This window comes from Ceratotherium simum, chromosome X, assembly GCF_057802395.1.
Source record: "Ceratotherium simum simum isolate JZ-2026a chromosome X, ASM5780239v1, whole genome shotgun sequence".
NCBI lineage: Eukaryota > Metazoa > Chordata > Mammalia > Perissodactyla > Rhinocerotidae > Ceratotherium > Ceratotherium simum.
This window is the reverse complement of record NC_141940.1, coordinates 99,916,879-99,936,039: the sequence shown is the minus strand read 5'-3', so window position 1 is coordinate 99,936,039 and position 19,161 is coordinate 99,916,879.

Sequence of the window (19,161 nt, the reverse complement as noted above, 5' to 3'; positions counted from 1 at the left end):
TAAACCAGCTGTGACAGCTTGATGGGTATTCTTATCCCTGAGCCTTAGTGTCTTCATCTGCCGGGAGACATTCCCAACCTTCCTGTCTATTTAAAAAAAATGACATATAAAGGTGTGCTTATAATCCACAAAACTCTAAACAAACACAATGTGGGGTTAACATTTGTGCTACTGTTGCTATATAATGAGAGTGGTTAACCAGGAGACAATAAAAGAAGAAGAGTCCAAGGATATGAGGGGAATCAGAATAAAATGGGTGATGCAGGAAAGGCTAGACCTCAGAGAAGAAAGCAAAAAAATATATTTCACAGGAGTTGCATGATGTTTAATATAAAGTGATTCCCTACTCTCTGATTGTCCTAAGTGGATTCATTTAGCTTATATAAACTGTGGGGGAAGAGGGAGAATCCCCCTCTGCCCTTTCCATTAAGGTTCTTATGGCTGGCCAAATAATTAACAAGACAGATTAGCAGAAAATAATACCAAGTTTAATAACATGTATACATGGGAGAAACCAGGGACACTGCGTTTCTCAACACAATAGCAGAGATTCTCGTCTTAAATACCATCTTCAGCTAAAGACAAAGGAGGATTTTGGGGGTGGGGGGAGTCAGTTACAGGAGATTACCACTAAAGCACAGTAAACAAGAGTAAGGTTATTATGCAGATTTAAGGCCTCACCTTCCACATTGGTAAGTTTCTAGAAATGAGGTCATCCCCCCTCTTCCCAATACAGAGAGGGAGATACCTTTACAAATGGAGATTTCCCTTATAAATGTAAATGTTTATTTGGCAACTCCTTGCAGGGCCATCTAGAGAATGTGGTCAGAGAGACGGAATTTTTGATAAGATGGGCTTGTTGGTGCCTTTCCTATTGTAACATCTATTTTACATTATATTACAGCCATCAGATAGAAGATCTGTTCCAGGAAGGAGTTACTATGTCAAATTCTTTAGGCTGTTAGTGGGGGAGGTCAAATGTCCGTCAGAGAAAACAATCAAGGTAAAGAGATATATTTCAGGGTGGCCAAATCTTAATCTCCCACACCACAGACTTGGAGCATAATGGAGCTCCTGAAGATAGACTTGTAATCGTTGGCAATTTAAGATGTACCAGTAAGTGGCTAAGCAACCCCACATGAAGTTATAAGATCACAGCTCTGTTGAATAACTGATGATCAATGTAAACACAAAGCAAGATGAATGGGATGACAACTGATTAATGCATAATCAGCCACTAGATGGAACCAGAGGGAAAGTTAGGAGCAACAACACTCCCCTAAAGGCTGCCAAGTCCATAGGATCAAGAGCTACTTGCCAAGATATCTGACCCAGGTTAACTCTGATTCATTAACTAATACTCTGGATATGGAGATTCAACCAGCTGTAAATCTACCTAATTATTTTTAATCCATGTTTCCCTATTTTCTCCATGATTCTGAAAGTTACATTTCATGAATCTCATCGAAATAAAAAAAATACTGCCAACAGCATTCACTTAAAATATTAATATACTAGTACTCTCTAAAAAGGACATGAAATTATTTTAGTCTTACTTGTTTTCAGTGAACCCACAATGTCTCCTTGTGGTCACTACATTCATTCCATACAAGATTTGGCCAGTTTCAAAATCTCTTGTTTTCAGTTGTTTCCAGGGATTTTCCCATTTCTAAAAAATTGTAATAATGGATTTTTTCATTAAAATTCTAGAGATTATCATTTTATTATGAGTGTAGTTGAAGCTTTTTTTGACGTTTTTTTCTTTAATATCAATTAAGTTGGGCAGGGGATGTACAAGGAATTACCATAATAAATATTTTAAATCATTCGCTTTCTTTCCTACTCCCATATAGTGCAATTAAAATAATATTATTGTGTTTAGGCTTAGATTATAGAAGTGTTTTGCTGGCTCTAGAAATTGTGAGTGAGCATAGCATTGTGAACAGTTTCATAATGAGCTTTGTGAATGATCATTACTATTGTACCTCGTGTGGAGTCAGCCACAAGTCCCTTTGAGTCTGTAATGGTAGGAAATTACTCTGGGACTATAATAGTAGGTAAAAGTGAATGAGCAGGAAATGTGTGGGGTGCTTGCTGAAAATAATGTCCAAAGGATTATAATGAGCCCTAGCAGTGTTTAGCCTGATACAATTCATGGATGTAACAGGAGTCTATGGGAAGAGGCCACATTTGTCGTCAGATAGGCATATAGGCATATGTGGTCTAAGCCTTTTTGTTTGAATTAGGAACAGCAGCTGAGATGGAAGTCTAGATTCTAGGGGTGGAAGATGACAGAAGTTTGGGAGTTTGGCAGAAGTCAAGGGCGAAATAAGCATTTCTTATACTGCAGAAATTGGAATGTTGTCTGTATACTAAAGCAGAAGACCTTTCAGGAGAGTAGGCATAAACATAAGGGATTAGGTGATAGGTCACAGTGTGTTGGGCATAAAGGTGCCAAAGTATACTAATATTCAGTGTTTAGACTATCAAGTGACCCCTTTCCTTCTCCCATATCTCTATCCTGGGATACCTCCTCCCCAGGTCCCTGAACCCATCCCCTTAGACACAGCAGCCTACAGACACATGTTGACCCATGCCAGGTGTATGCACGTGTGCTGACAGGCCTAGCCCCACCCCAACACAACTATACACAAATACACATAGGTCTCCCAGATGTCTACAGATAAACTGGCCACATATATGCCATTACACAAACTGTATGCACATAAATATGTATACCTACAGTCATGTCACACAGGCACGATCATGCAAACACATACACACTTATAGTCACCACACACACCTACAACATATGTTGATCGCATTGCTTTATGGCATAAAAACTATTGATGGTGGTATGCGTGGGATTCCCATGTTGTGTCAGCCTTGCTTAGCTTTGGCTCAACCATGAGCGACATGTCTCCCAAAGAAATACAATTTACTCTACCTATAGTTGGGTGAGCCTTTGTGAAACATAATGATATGAGGTAAATGCTGCCATCCCCTAGATGTGAATAATCCCTATATCCTCAAGAGAGCTTTGATTTATATTCTCTTATTATCCATTCTGTTTTCTAGAAACACACTAGATAAATAATTACATAATAAATTCAAACAACATGAAAGAATTTTTTTCAGCCTAGAAACAGATTTATTTTGCGATATTTTTAGGAATATAGTTCCTTCTGTTGGGAATAGCAATGCCATTAGTGAAAATACGGTGCTTGAGGAGTTCCATTTTCAGTTTTGGCAGAGTAACTTACATCAGAAAAACCCTTTCACTGAGAGCAGCTATGAAACCTGGATAAAATACAAAGAACAGCTGTTTAAAGGCATCAGAAGGCAATAAAAGAAGTCAGGACTTGTGAGGCCAAGGTCCTGAGAGTAATAAAATACATTGAGATGGACCTGACCTTTTCTGTTTCTCTCTCTTTAGAATCAGATTTTTATGAATACATAAACAAACCTTGCTGGGATTCTGATTGGGATTGATTGATACCATTACTGAACTTGACCTAATTGACATTTATAAAATGTTGGACCCCAGAACTACAAGATATACTCTTCACCAGTATACTTGGAAAGTTACCAATATTAACCATATTATGGACCGTGAAACAAGATTCAGTAAATTTCAAAGGCAATTATATTCTCTGCAGAAAGTAGAATTAAGCCAGAAATGTATAACAAAAAGATAAACAGAAAACTCCCTTAATATTTGTTATTAATCTAAATAAACCATTGATCAAACAAGTAATCACAATGAAAATTAGAAAATATTTGGAAATGAATGATGACATATTTGGCATATAAAAATATGCAGAATGCAATTAAAGCCATGCGTGGACAAAATCTTTCAGACTCATGTGCATATACTTAAAAAGAAGGCTGAAAATCAACACTCTATATATCTATCTTGAGCAGCTATAAGAATAGCAAATTAAATCCAAAGAAAGTGGAAGAAAAAAATAGCAAACATACATGTAGAAGTCCAATGAATAGGAAATAAATATATAATAAATCAACAAAACCAAAAGTTGATTCTTTAAAAATACAACAACATTGATAAACCCTTGAATCAAAGAAAAAGAAGGAAAAAATAATATTGGAAATCAAAAAAGGGATATTACTATAGATTCTATACATATTGAAAAGCTATAGGAAGATATTATAAACATGATATGTCAGTAATTTCAAAATTTAAATGAAATAAAGGGATGCAGAGATGGTTCAACATCCACAAATCAATCAACGTGATACACCACAGTAATAAAATAAAGAGTAAAAATCACATGATCATCTCAATAGATGCAGAGAAAGCATTTGACAAGATACAGCATCCATTTATGATAAAAACTCTGAATAAAATGGGTATAGAAGGAAAGTACCTCAACATAATAAAGGCCATATATGACAAACCCACAGCTAATATCATCCTCAATGGTGAAAAACTGAAACCTATCCCTGTAAGAACAGGAACCAGACAAGGATGCCCACTGTCACCACTCCTATTTAACATAGTATTGGAAGTCCTAGCCAGAGCAATCAGGCAAGAGAAAGAAATAAAAGGGATCCAAATTGGAAAGGAAGAAGTGAAACTGTCACTATTTGCAGATGACGTGATTTTATATATAGAAAACCCTAAAGAATCCACCAAAAAACTTTTAGAAGTAATAAATGAATACAGTGAAGTTGCAGGATACAAAATCAACATGCAAAAATCAGCTGCATTTCTATACACTAACAACGAAGCAGCAGAAAGAGAAAGTAAGAATACAATCCCATTTACAATTGCAACAAAAAGAATAAAATACCTAGGAATAAACTCAACCAAAGAGGTGAAAGATCTGTACACTGAAAACTATAAAACATTGCTGAAAGAAATTGGTGAAGATACAAAGAAATGGAAAGATAGTCTGTGCTCTTGGATTGGAAGAATTAACATAGTTAAGATGTCCATGCTTCCTAAAGCAATCTATAGATTCAATGCAATCTCTATCAAAGTTCCAACAACATTTTTCACAGAAATAGAGCAAAGAAACCTAAAATTTATATGGAACAACAAAAGACCCCGAATAGCCAAAGAAATCCTAAGAAAAAAGAACAAAGCTGGAGATATCACACTCCTTGATTTCAAAATATACTACAAAGCTAGAGTAACCAAAATAGCATGGTACTGGCACAAAAACAGACACAGAGATCAATGGAATAGAATCAAGAGCCCAGAAATAAACCCATACATCTATGGACAGCAAATTTTCGACAAAGGAGCCAAGAACATACAGTGGAGAAAGGAAAGTCTCTTCAACAAGTGGTGTTGGGAAAACTGGACAGCCACATGCAAAACCTGAAAGTAGACCCTTACCTTACACCATACACAAAAATTAACTCCAAATGGATTAAAGACTTGAATGTAAGACCTGAAACCATGAAACTTCTAGAAGAAAACATAGGCAGTATGCTCTTCGACCTTGGTCTTAGCAACATATTTTCAAGCACCATGTCTGACTGGGCAAGAGAAACAATAGAAAAAATAAGCAAATGGGACTACATCAAACTAAAAAGCTTCTGCACAGCAAAGGAAACCTTCAACAAAATGAAAAGACAACCTAACAACTGGGAGAAGATATTTGCAAACCATACATTTGATAAGGGGTTAATCTCCAAAATATATAAAGAACTCATACATCTCAACAACAAAAAAACTAACAACCCGATTGAAAAAGGGGCAAAAGACCTGAACAGACATTTCTGCAAAGAAGATATACAGATGGCCAACAGACACATGAAAAGATGTTCAACATCATTAACTTTCAGGGAAAGGTAAATCAAAACTACAATGAGATATCACCTCACACCCGTCAGAATGGCTATAATTAACAACACAGGAAACAAGTGTTGGAGAGGATGTGGAGAGAAGGGAACTCTCATACACTGCTGGTGGGAGTGCAAACTGGTGCAGCCACTATGGAAAACAGTATGTAGATTCTTCAAAAAATTAAGGATAGAACTACCATACAATCCAGCTCCATACAATCCAGCTATTCCACTGCTGGGTATCTATCCAAAGAAGATGAAAACACCAATGCGTAAAGATGCATGCATCCCTGTGTCCATGGCAGCATTATTCACAATAGCCAAGACTTGGAAACAACCTAAGTGCCCATCAAGGGACGAATGGATAAAGAAGATGTGGTATATATACACAATGGAATACTACTCAGCCATAAGAAACGATGAAATCCAGCCATTTGTGACAACATGAATGGACATTGAGGGTATTATGCTAAGCGAAATAAGTTAGAGGAGAAGGTCAAATACGATATGATCTCACTCATAAGTGGAAGATAAAAACAACAACAAACAAACACATAGAGACAGAGATTGGATTGGTGGTTACCAGAGGGGAAGGGGGGAGGGAAGAGAGTGAAAGGGATGATGAGGCACATGTGTGTGGTGATGGATTGTAATTAGTATTTTGGTGGTAAACATGATGTAATCTATGCAGAAATGGAAGTATAATGATGTACACCTGAAATTTATACAATGTTATAAACCAATGTTACTCCAATAAAAAAAATACCTTGAAAACATCGTTTAACAAAACTGAGAAAGAGTAAATAGAAAATCAGAGTTGTTCTATATCTAATCAAGAATTTGAGTCTGTAATTCAAAACCTACTCTCACAGCAAACTCCAAGTTCAGTGAATTCTTCCAAATTGGAAAAATAAAATGGTATTAATATTATATAAACTTTTCCATAAAATAATGAAGATTTCCAAAGTTCTTCTACAAAGCTAACATAACCTAATGTCAAAATCTGACAAGGGCACTATAAAATTTTAATTACTGCCAAAATTCATTCATGAACATAAATGCCTAAAAAATAAACAGTATATTAACAAATCAAATCAAAGATATATGAAGGGTCAGAACCAATTTTGCCAGGAACGCAAATGTGGATTAACATTCAAAATTCAATTAATATAAGTCACCAAGTTAACAGATTAAAGAAGAAGCATATGATCGAACTAAGAGATGAAAAGGTATCCTTTGATATATTTAAACACCAGTTAAATATGGTTAAAATAAGAAAATAAAGGAAAATTCTTAGAAAACAAGGAATAGAAGGGGATAGGTGGGACTACCCTTCATCTGATAAAGAACATCTATAAAAACAAAACAAAACACAGAAACATTATATTTGGTGATGATATTTTTAAAGTTTTTCTTCTATCATCAGAAAAAAAGGCTACCTATAATTACCACTTTTACTTAACATTATACTGGAGGTCCTAGACAGTGCAATAAGTTGAGAAAAATATATTAAAAATACATAGATTGGGAAGAAACAAAGGAAATTATAATTACTTATAGATAGAGCAAGATTGTATACACAGAACATCCAAGAAATCTATTAATAAACTATTAGAATTAATGAAAAAAATTAGTGGATGCAATTTAATATACAATAATCAATTTCTATTTAGTAGTGACAAATTGTAAATTAAAATTTAAGTGTTAATATCAGTTTTAAAATACATCAACTATCTAATAATATTCTAACAAAAGACATGTAAAATATGTACTTTAAAAACCACACAATATTCCTAAAGACATTTGAACAGACCCAAATAGAGTCTTAAATATACTCATAGTTTGAAAGACTCGAGAATGAGCAAATTGAATCAAAATCCCAGCAAGCATTGGTGGTGGTGGAGGGGGTTATCTTAGTCCCTTCAGGCTGCAGAATACTATAGATTGGTGGCTTATAAACAACAGACATTTATTTCTCACAGTTCTTTTTTTTTTTTGTGAGGAAGATCAGCCCTGAGCTAACATCCGTGCTAATCCTCCTCTTTTTGCTGAGGAAGACCGGCCCTGAGCTAACATCTATTGCCAATCCTCCTCCTTTTTTTCCCCTTTTTCTCCCCAAAGCCCCAGTAGATAGTTGTATGTCATAGTTACACATCCTTCTAGTTGCTGTATGTGGGACGCCACCTCAGCATGGCCGGAGAAGCAGTGCGTCGGTGCATGCCCAGGATCCGAACCCCAGGCCACCAGTAGCGGAGCGCACGCACTTAACCGCTAAGCCACGGGGCCGGCCCTCTCACAGTTCTTGAGGCTGAGAAGTCTGAGATCAAGGTGCCAGCAGATTTGTTGTCTGGTGAGAGCCTGCTTCCTGGTTCATAGACTGCCATCTTCTCGCTCTGTCCTCATAAGGACACTAATCCTTTATTACCTAATCACTTCCTTAAGGTCCTACCTTCAAATCCTAGGCTTCAACATATGAATTTTGGGGAGACACATTCATTCCACAGCCGAGGGGCAATGTGACAAGCTAATTCTAAAATTTATATAGAAATGCAAAGGATCAAGATTAGGTGAGACAATCTTGACAAAGAGTAACAAAGTTGGGAGATTTAAAGTACTTTTTATAGAGTAATTAGCACAGTGGGATAGACAAATAGATGAAAGGAACAGAATAGAGTTAAGAAACAGCTTCATACATATACAATCACCTGATTTGTGATAGAGATGACACAGCTTTGGATCATCTTGTTAATAAATTGTGCTGGGATAGTTGGCTATTGATATGAATAAAATGGAGAATCTTGGTCTCTACCACACACCATATGAAGAATCTATTGTAGACGGATTGTATGTAGCTCTAAACATGAAAGGTACACTAATAAAACTTCCTGAAGATAACATGGTATAATTTCATAAATTTGGTGATAGGCAAAGATTTCTTAAATAGTATACAAAGAGCACTAATCATAAGCAAAAGTTTGATAAAATAGACTTAATTAAAATTAAAGCTTCTTTCCATTGAAAGACATGTTTAAGAGAGTGAAAAGTAAAGAATGAGAGAAAATATTTGCCATGCTGGTGGAAGTGTAAATTGGTACCACAATTGTTTTGGAAATTATTTGGCATTATCTATTAAAATTGGTCTGATGCAACCCTATGTTATAACAATTTTACCTCTAAATACATAGCCAGAAGAAATGTATGTATGTCTTCTAAACTGCATTCATAATAACATTCATAGCAGTGTTATTAATTATAGCATCAGATGAAGAAATCCATATGATCATAAACAGAAGAAAATAAAAATGCATTGAGTATATTCCTATAAATGGAATACTATACAACTATGAAGATGAACGAACATCGCTTCTTGCAACCACATGAATGAGTGAGTGAAGCTGAACTCAAAAGAGTACATGCTGTATGGTTAAATTTACATAAATTTCAAAAATATGCAAAACTAATTCATGATGAGAAAAGTCAAAACAGTGTTCACTTATGGAGAAGAAAGACTGAAGAGGTTCAATAAAGGCTTCTGAGCTGCAGGTAAGCTTCTATATCTCTATCCAGGTGGGTGGTTCACAGGTGTGCTTTACTTGAAACAATTCTTTGAGCTATATATTTATAATATTTATATTATTTTAATTCAATATAAAGTTTACTTAAACAATCACCAACAACATAAAAAACAAAACAACCCCCAAAGATGGTGGCTATCAGCGTAAAATATATTAGAATATGTTTGCTGGTAACATTGCTCTCTTATATTAACTCTGAAAATGAAATGTTTCTCATCATCATTAAAATAGGGAGGGAATCCCACCTCTATGAAATACTATAATGGAATGATTATTTCAACAAGATTACACCTGAATAATGTTATTCTCATATTTACTTTGTGGAGAAAAGTATCTTACTTCTCTCTATTGTAGAAAGGTCAGGTCTAGGGCCCCAAGAATGTTATGGCTGCCTCCCCCCAAATCCTTGCCATGAAAGTCAATGAACTCTGATAAAGAGATAAGCCTAATTGTACCTTGAACACAATCTGATATAGATCTTGTACAATCCAACTTCACCAACTTCACAGCCTATTGCAAATGCAATCTGGATGTCAAATCTAATGAACTTTTTTTTTTCCATCTTTTTTTTCCTAAATGCAATATAATATGAATTTGTATAAAATCTAAACACTATTAAATATGTAATCTAGATAATGAAATTCCCTGGTGACCTCACCTCCCAGATTATTATGAATGGTTTAGAGAAAAATACCCCTGACTTTTTCTATATATACAGATTGATATACAGAGGTGTTATACGTATGAAAGTCACTCATGTTTTTTCACACAACACATCTCTGTCATTTTTCTATCAGCACGTACAGATCAACCTTATTCATTTTAATATCTTTATGTTATCCCAATATATGGACTTGAAAATTATTTGTTCTTCTACTGATGGATATTTTGGTTGCCTGCAATTTTCCACTATTAAAAACAATGCTACAATGAACATTCTTGTATGTATTTTTTTGTGAGTGTGAGAGAACGTATCTTCAGATGAAGTTACTTGAGGTAGAAATACTGGCTAAACTAGAATTAATCTTTTAAAAATTATTATTTTAGTATCTCTTCATTAGATTTTGTGACTTCCACCTCTGATCTTTAACATTCTTTCTGACCGTGGCTTCGTTAAACTGTCTACAAGACATTTTAATATATTGCTAACACTTCCCAATTATATCTTTAATCATAACCTCCACGTAAGTCAAGTTCACAAACTTGCCATATCTCAAGCTGTGTCTTCACACAGTTGCTGATGAAAATACTTTAAACATCAGTTACCTTATTATTTTCAAAGTCAGGAAAACTTTTTTTTTCTAGTGCTTATCATATATATGCTGAATATAGGCATCCATTTTGCTGGATATGGCTTAAGATATGAATCTTTCCATTCCAGATTATTGGTTAGGATATTGAATGTTAAATCATTAATCCCTAATGCATTTATTAAAGAATTCCCTTAGTGCATTTTTTTTTTTTTTGCATGAGAGCATTATTTCTAGTAATGATCTCAGCTACAATTCCAGGAGTCTCAATCAGAAGAAAGAAACAAAATCTAAAAGAAATAAATTTAAATAATTTAATATGGGAATTTTATGTTCAGTGAGAATTACAATCACCCTATTTAAATATTAAATTTAATTAAATAAAAATTTTTGATTACAATATCAAAATGTTGTGGCTTTTGTTTTTTCTCTGCTCTTATCCTGCAGTTAATGGGAGAGTCTTGATATTCTCCATGGATTTATCTGGCCTAAGATTCTGCAGTCAGTTTTTTGTGCATAATTTAACAGACAGATATTGTATAATATTGACCTTAATTTGTATCCATGGTGACCCAATCTACCTCACAGTGACTTTCTACTTTAAAATATATTGTCATTGGGGTCATTTGCACACAGATCCTCACTATATTTGTGTCCATGCCTTCTTTTATATTTCTTACCCATGATGTTCAGCCTCCCGCCTAGGGGTACCCATCCTTCTTTAACTCTGTCCTGAAAATATTCCCACTCTTTTCGCTCAGAGCTGCCAGGTGTTTACCTTTTTGATTCTGATCTCTGCTCCTCTCCAAACAACAATACTGGTTTGGGTAGGGATCTTCAGTGAAGATTCATTGAAATAGTGAAAATAGGGGTGATAAGGTGGGAGAAAATGAGAGTGGTTCTGTAGAAAATGTCTTTCCTCTGATCTCCACCACTTTCTTTCTTTTTTTTTTTTTTTTTTGGTGAGGAAGATTAGCCCCGAGCTAACATCTGTTGCTAATCCTCCTCTTTTTTCTGAGGAAGATTGGCCCTGGGCTAACAACTGTGCCCATCTTCCTCTACTTTATGTGGGACGCCTGCCACAGCACAGCTTGATAAGTGGTGTGTCGGTCCATGCCCGGGATCCGAAACGGCAAACCCCAGGCTGCTGAAGCAGAATGTGTGAACTTAACCACTCCACCACCCAGCCAGCCCCCACCACTTTCCTTTTTTATTACATTTTTAAATTTTTAAAATTTTATTTTATTTTTTATTGAAATATATTTGACATACAACGTGTAAATTTAAGGTGTACAACGTTAATTTGATGTATTTATATATTTTAATATGGTTGCCATTGTAGCAATAATTAGCACCTCTATCATGTTACATAATTATCATTTCTTTTTAGTAGTTGGAACAATCAAGTTCTGGTCTCTTAGCAAGTTTGATGATTACAACACAATATTGTTGTCTATCTTCACTATACTGTGCATTAGACCTCCAGGGCTTATTCACTACTCGTTGCAAGTTTGTAGCCTTAAACAACATCTGTCCTATCCCCCACTCCTCACCCCCTGGTAACCATCATTCCACTCTCTGTTTTTACAAGTTTGGCTGTTTTAGATTCCCCATATAAATGATATCATATAATACTTGTCTTTCCTCTGTCTGACTTATCTAACAGCGTAATGTGCTCAAAGGCCATCCATGTTGTTGCAAGTGACAGGAAGTCCTTCTTTCTGATGGCTGAATAATATTCCATTGTGTGTATGTATGTGTGGGTATATATATATATATATATATATATATATATATATATATACCCACACATATATATATATAACACATCTTCTTTATCCATTCCACCACTTTCATTTTGCTAAGCCCCATTTCCCATATGCCACACACAGCCTTTTTTGCCCAGCCCATTCCTCTAAATTGTGGGTAAATCTCAAGTCAGTGTTTTCTACACCCAAATACCCATTTAGTTAGTTCACATGTGTTCCCTACTTTAATAGTCTCTTGAGAAAAACTTTAGGGGAAAATATACGAGAATGTGTCTTCCTTATCAAAGACAAGAAGACAATGACTCTAGATTTTCTGCACATTTAACGCTTTGTTTATTATGGTGCTAATAGTGAAAACCCTCAAAACTCTAGTGTGCAGGTTCCAACATTGGCAGAAAGGTACCTTAAAGCTCTAAGGGTTTTAGAGGGCCGGGGAACAGAAACTCAAACAAAAAATAACAGATCTTCATCTTGGTGATTCATAATCCCTTTGCCCATCACATATGGGAAATATTTTTTCACTTTGTTATTTATCCTTTGTCTTTTTATTTATTTTTTTACTCTTTAGAAGTTTTAAATTTATTTTAGCAAAATTAGCCTATCTTTTAAATCATGAAATACATCACATCCATACAGAAAAGTGCAGAGAATACAAATGAACAACTCAATAATTTATCATAAACTAATCACCAATGTACATTGACAGCACCAAGAAGCTCTCTCATGCCCCATCCTAATCACTACTCTCTCCCTCCCTCCCCTGCAAAGGAAAACCCCATCCTGATTTTGGTAGTAACAGTTCCTTACTTTTATTTATGATTTTTCTGCTTAAATATGCATTGCCAACATTAATTATGCCTATTCTTAAAACATTTTTATTTGATTGAATCAGATAGTATTTTGTGTCTGATACATTTTGCTTAACTATGAGTCATCCATGTTGATTAATGGAGTTCAATCACGTTCATTGTTATATCCTGTTCAATTGTGTGACAACAACACATTTGATTTATCCATTGGGTTGTTTCTATTGATTTGTTATTAAATTGTTAGTGCCATGAACATCCATATGTGTCCATTGTACATGTTCAATATCTTTACTTTTTTGCCCATTTGCATTTTCAATAAATTGTAGAACATCTTGTTAGGTTCCATTACAAAGTGTATATGTTTTGATTGGGACCACACTATATCAGTAGGTCAATTTGGGGAGAATGAACATCTTTAGAATATTGAGGCTTCCAGTCCATGAACAGAGTATATCCCTCCACTTATTTAGGTCTTAAATTATCTCTATAATATTTTATAGTTTCCTTCAATAGAGTTCTTGAAAACCTTTTGTTAAATTTATTCCGTTGTATTTTATACTTGTGATGCTACTACAAATGATATTTTTGTTTTTAATTTTATTTCCTAGCTTTGTTGCTTATTTATAGAAATGTAATTAATTCTTGCATAGTAATAATACTATAGTATATAAGCATTAGTATGATAGTATATGAGTATTAAATCTTATAAAGTAATCTTGATAAATTCACTTAATAATTCTAATAATTTATCTATAGGTTAGTTTGGACTTCCTATATAAATAATTGTATTGCTGACAAATAGTGACATTTTATTCCTTTCTTTGAAATCCTTACAACATTTATTTATTTTTCTTGTCTTACTGCTAAGACCTCATGTACAATGTTGAATGAATGTAGTGAGAGTGAATATCCTTGTCTTTTCCCGATCTCAAAGGGAAAGCTTTCAACATTTCACCATTAAGTATGATGTTTGTATAGATTTTTGGTGGTTACTATTTTTCTGATAAAGTTTCCTTCAATTTTTAGCTGATAAAGCTTTTTAAAAATCATAATTGGATATTCAAATTTATGATATGCATTTTTTGTATTTTTGTATTTATTGAGATGATAATATATTATTTTCCTTTTTTTTCTGTTAATGTGGAAATTCCATTGATGTTTTTTTTTGGGGGGGGGGAGGAAGACTGGCCCTGAGCTAACCTCTGTGCCCATCTTCCTCCACTTTATGTGTGGGACGCCTGCCACAGCATGGCTTGATAAGCGGTGCAGAGGTCCGCGCCCAGGATGTGAACCTGTGAACCCTGGGCCACCGAAGTGGAGCATGCAAACTTAACTACTACGCCACCGTGCCAGCCCCCATTGATGAGTTTTCTTCTTTTTTGCAGCTAATCATAAGTCATGCTATTTATTTTTTTTTTTTATTGCAGTAACATTGGTTTATAACATTGCAAAAATTTCAGATGTACATCATTGTACTTCTATTTCTGCATGGACTACATCATGTTCACCACCAAAATACTAATTACAACCCATCACCACACACATGTACCGAATTATCCCTTTCACCCTCCTCCCTCCCCCCTTCCCCTCTGGTAACCACCAATCCAATCTCTGTCCCTATGTGTTTGTTTATTGTTGTTATTATCTACTACTTAATGAAGGAAATCATACGGTATTTGGCCTTCTCCCTCTGACTTATTTCACTTTGCATTATACCCTCAAAGTCCATCCATGTTGTCACAAATGGCTGGATTTCGTCGTTTCTTATGGCTGAGTAGTATTCCATTGTGTATATATACCACAGCTTCTTTATCCATTCGTCCCTTGATGGGCACTTAGGTTGCTTCCAAGTCTTGGCTATTGTGAATAACGCTGCAGTGAACACAGGGGTGCATGTACCTTTGCAAATTGGTGTTTTCAAGTTCTTTGGATAAATACCCAACAGTGGAATAGCTGGATCATATGGTAGTTCTATCCTTGATTTTTTGAGGAATCTCCATACTGTTTTCCATAGTGGCTGGACCAGTTTGCACTCCCACCAGCAGTGTATGAGAGTTCCCTTCTCTCCACAACCTCTCCAACACATGTTGTTTCCTGTCTTGTTAATTATAGCCATTCTGACAGGCGTGAGGTGATATCTCATTGTAGTTTTGATTTGCATTTCCCTGATAGTTAGTGATTTTGAACATCTTTTCATGTGTCTGTTGGCCATCTGTATATCTTCTTTGGAGAAATGTCTGTTCAGCTCTTTTGCCCATTTTTTAATTGGGTTGGTAGTTTTTTTGTTGTTGAGATGCATGAGTTCTTTATATATTTTGGAGGTTAAGCCCTTATCAGATGTATGGTTTGCAAATATCTTCTCCCAATTGTTAGGTTGTCTTTTCGTTTTGTTGATGGTTTCCTTCGCTGTGCAGAAGCTTTTTAGTTTGATGTAGTCCCATTTGTTTATTTTTTCTATTGTTTCTCTTGCCCGGTCAGATGTGGTGTTAGAAAAGATGTTGCTAAGACCGATGTCGAAGAGCGTACTGCCTATGTTTTCTTCTAGAACTTTCACAGTTTCAGGTCTTACATTCAAGTCTTTAATCCATTTGGAGTTAATTTTTGTGTATGGTGTAAGGGAAGGATCTACTTTCATTTTTTTGCATATGGCTATCCAGTTTTCCCAACACCATTTGTTGAAGAGACTTTCTTTTCCCCATTGTATGTTCTTGGCTCCTTTGTCAAAGATTAGCTGTCCATAGATGTGTGGGTTTATTTCTGGGCTTTCCATTCTATTCCATTGATCTGTGTGTCTGTTTTTGTGCCAGTACCATGCTGTTTTGGTTACTATAGCTTTGTAGTATATTTTGATATCAGGGAGTGTGATACCTCCAGCTTTGTTCTTTTTTTCTCAGGATTCCTTTAGCTATTCGGGGTCTTTTGTTGTTCCATATGAATTTTAGGATTCTTTGTTCTATTTCTGTGAAAAATGTTGTTGGAACTTTGATAGGGATTGCATTGAATCTATAGATGGCTTTAGGAAGTATGGACATCTTAACTATGTTAATTCTTCCAATCCAAGAGCACGGAATATCTTTCCATTTCTTTGTGTCTTCTTCAATTTCTTTCAGAAATGTTTTATAGTTTTCGGTGTACAGATCTTTCACCTCTTTGGTTAAATTTATTCCTAGGTATTTTATTCTTTTTGTTGCAATTGTAAATGGGATGGTATTCTGAATTTCTCTTTCTGCTACTTCGTTGTTAGTGTACAGAAATGCAACTGATTTTTGTATGTTGATTTTGTATCCTGCAACATTACCATATTCGTTTATTACTTCTAAAAGTTTTCTGGTGGATTCTTTAGGGTTTTCTATATATAAAATCATGTCATCTGCAAATAGTGACAGTTTCACTTCTTCCTTTCCAATTTGGATCCCTTTTATTTCTTTCTCTTGCCTGATTGCTCTGGCTAGGACTTCCAATACTATGTTAAATAGGAGTGGTGACAGTGGGCATCCTTGTCTGGTTCCTGTTCTTAGAGGGATAGCTTTCAGTTTTTCACCATTGAGGATGATATTAGCTGTGGGTTTCTCATATATGGCCTTTATTATGTTGAGGTACTTTCCTTCTATCCCCATTTTATTCAGAGTTTTTATCATAAATGGATGCTGGATCTTGTCAAATGCTTTCTCTGCATCTATTGAGATGATCATGTGATTTTTGTTCTTCATTTTATTAATGTGGTGTATTACGTTGATTGATTTGCGAATGTTAAACCATCCCTGCATCCCTGGAATAAATCCCACTTGATCATGGTGTATAATCTTTTTAACGTATTGTTGTATGCGATTTGCTAGTATTTTGTTGAGGATTTTCGCATCGATGTTCATCAGTGATATTGGCCTGTAATTTTCTTTTTTGTGTTGTCCTTGTCTGGTTTTGGTATCAGGGTAATGTCAGCTTCAGAGAATGAGTTAGGAGCTTCCCCCTCCTCAATTTTTGGAAGAGTTTGAGAAGGATAGGTATTAAGTCTTCTTTGAATGTTTGGTAGAATTCACCAGGGAAGCTGTCTCATCCTTGGCTTTTATTTTTGGGAGGTTTTTGATTACTGTTTCGATCTCCTTACTGGTGATTGGTCTATTCAAATTCTCCACTTCTTCTTGATCCAGTTTTGGAAGGTTGTATGATTCTAAGAATTTATCCATTTCTTCCAGATTGTCGAATTGGTTGGCATATAGTTTTTCATAGTATTCTCTTATAATCTTTTGTATTTCTGAGGTGTCTGTTGTAACCTCTCCTCTTTCATTTCTGATTTTACTTATTTGTGCCTTCTCTCTTTTTTTCTTGGTGAGTCTAGCTAAAGGTTTGTCTATTTTGTTGATCTTTTCAAAGAACCAGCTCTTGGTTTTATTAATTTTTTCTATTGTTTTTTTGGTCTCTATTTCATTTATTTCTGCTCTGATTTTTATTATTTCCCTTCTTCTACTGATTTTGGGCTTTGTTTGTTCTTCTTTTTCCCGTTCCTTTAGGTGCATTTTTAGATTGTTTATTTGAGATTTTTCTTGTTTGTTGAGATAGGCCTGTATCGCTATAAACTTCCCTCTTAGAACCGCTTTTGCTGTATCCCATAAATTCTGGCATGTCGTATTTTCGTTTTCATTTGTCTCCAGGTATTTTTTGATTTCTTCTTTGATTTCTTCGTTAACCCAGTCGTTGTTCAGTAGCATTTTGTTTAATCTCCATGTATTTGTGGCTTTTCTGATTTTCATCCTATAGTTGATTTCTAGTTTCATACCGTTGTGGTCAGAAAAGATGCTTGGTATTATTTCAATCTTCTTAAATTTATGGAGACTTGTTTTGTGGCCTAATATGTGATCAATCTTGGAGAATGTTCCATGTGCATTTGAAAAGTACGTGTATTCTTCGGTTTTTGGATGGAATGCTCTGTATATATCTACTAGGTCCATCTGTTCTAAGGTGTCGTTTAAGGCCAATGTTTCCTTATTGATCTTCTGTTTGGATGATCTATCTGTTGGTGTAAGTGGAGTGTTAAAGTCCCCTACTATTATTGTGTTACTGTCTATTTCTGTTTTTATGTCTGTTAATAATTGCTTTATATATTTAGGTGCACCTACATTGGGTGCGTAGATATTTACAAGTGTTATATCCTCTTGTTGGATTGTTCCCTTGATCATTATGTAATGCCCTTCTTTGTCTCGTTTTACAGTTTTTGTTTTAAAGTCTATTTTGTCTGATATGAGTACTGCTACCCCAGCTTTCTTTTCATTGCCATTTGCGTGGAGTATCTTTTTCCATCCCTTCACTTTCAGTTTGTGAGTGTCTTTAGGTCTGAAGTGTGTCTCTTGTATGCAGCATATATATGGGTCTTGTTTTTTTATCCAGTCAGCCACCCTATGCCTTTTAATTGGGGCATTTAGTCCATTGACGTTTAAAGTAGCTATTGATAAGTATGTACTTACTGCCATTTTTTTATTTTTATTTTTCTTTCCTCAGCGTTTAAGTAGTCCTTCTCTGTTCCTTACTTCTTCTATACAGAATTGATGGTCACTTTAGTTTGACCTCTGTCTGAAAGCTGTACTCTTTAACTACCCTCCTCCCTCCTTTTATGTTTTTGATATCATATCTAACCTCTTTTTTGTGCATTTGTATCCATTACGTTCTAATCGTGGAAATAGATAATTTTTCCTATTTGTGGTCTTCTCTTTTCCCCTTAAATCAGTCCCTTTAACATTTCTTGTAACACTGGTTTCTTGGTGACAAACTCCTTTAATTTTTGCTTATCTGGGAAAATTTTGATCTCTCCTTCCATTTTGAACGATAACCTTGCTGGGTAGAGTATTCTTGGCTGTAAGTTTTTTCCTTTTAGCACTTTAAATATATCGTGCCATTCTCTTCTAGCCTGTAAGGTTTCTGCTGAGAAGTCAGCTGATAGCCTTATGGG